We start from the raw sequence: 948 nt of genomic DNA, 5'->3' as shown, positions 1-948 counted from the left end.
GAGGAGACGAGGAAGAATGAAAAAAAAAAAAAAAAAAAGAGATAAACGACTAAACCAAGGAAGAAAAAGAAAGATAATACAATAACTATTCCGTGCTATCGCGCGACGACACTTTCATCCTGTTGACTCTGTCGCTGCTAGACTCGGTCGCTAATACGAACATTTGAACGGATCTCGCATGCGATATCTCAACATCCCTGCGCTACAACGTCGTGTTGGGATCTTTCAGTGTCCAGGCGCTGATGCATATAAACGAGGAGCTACAAGCCCCAGTCATACTACTATCGAGCTCTGACGCGATTAACGCCTAATACATTGAATTAACAGCTCAATCGGACCTCGAGATCGCATTACATCTACGATAAATTTGCCAAATTTATCTACATATAAACCAGCAGGCTTTTTCTTTTCTTTTTTGTTTTTACATTTTGATCATGCTCGTATTTAAATCTTTTAAGGCTAAAAATCATGCGTAACGTAAGGTCGTTGTAATTTTAGTTTTCTCTACATAACTTGGGCGAAGATTTTTTTAACATTTGTGTTTTGTTCATGAAACACCGAGGAAAAGTAGAAGTAAATGAGCGTACATTAACGTTCACTCGCAAATATTTTGTCGTTTTGTCCTTTTGTTTTTTGTTTTTTGTTTTTTGTTTTTTTGTTGTTGTTGTATTTTGTCTTTTGTCCCCCCCCCCCCCCACCCCACCCTTACTAGAACACTTAAAATCTTACGTTGTCTAATCGAGGTCGAGCTTAATATCCGGACCTCGCAATATTTGGTGAATCTTCACGTTGTGCGGGCCATTTCTTTTTTTGCTTCTCTTCATTCTTTCTTTTTTTTTTTTTTTTTTTTTTTTTTTTTTTTTTTTTTTTTTTTTTTTATATATATATATATAGAATAATCTTCGCTACAATTAAATTTTATATATTCCTATAATATATATATATATA

Source organism: Ceratosolen solmsi, unplaced genomic scaffold, assembly GCF_000503995.2.
Source record: "Ceratosolen solmsi marchali unplaced genomic scaffold, CerSol_1.0 scaffold23, whole genome shotgun sequence".
NCBI classification, from domain to species: domain Eukaryota; kingdom Metazoa; phylum Arthropoda; class Insecta; order Hymenoptera; family Agaonidae; genus Ceratosolen; species Ceratosolen solmsi.
The sequence above is the reverse complement of the archived record's forward strand: the minus strand, read 5'-3'. Positions refer to the sequence as shown.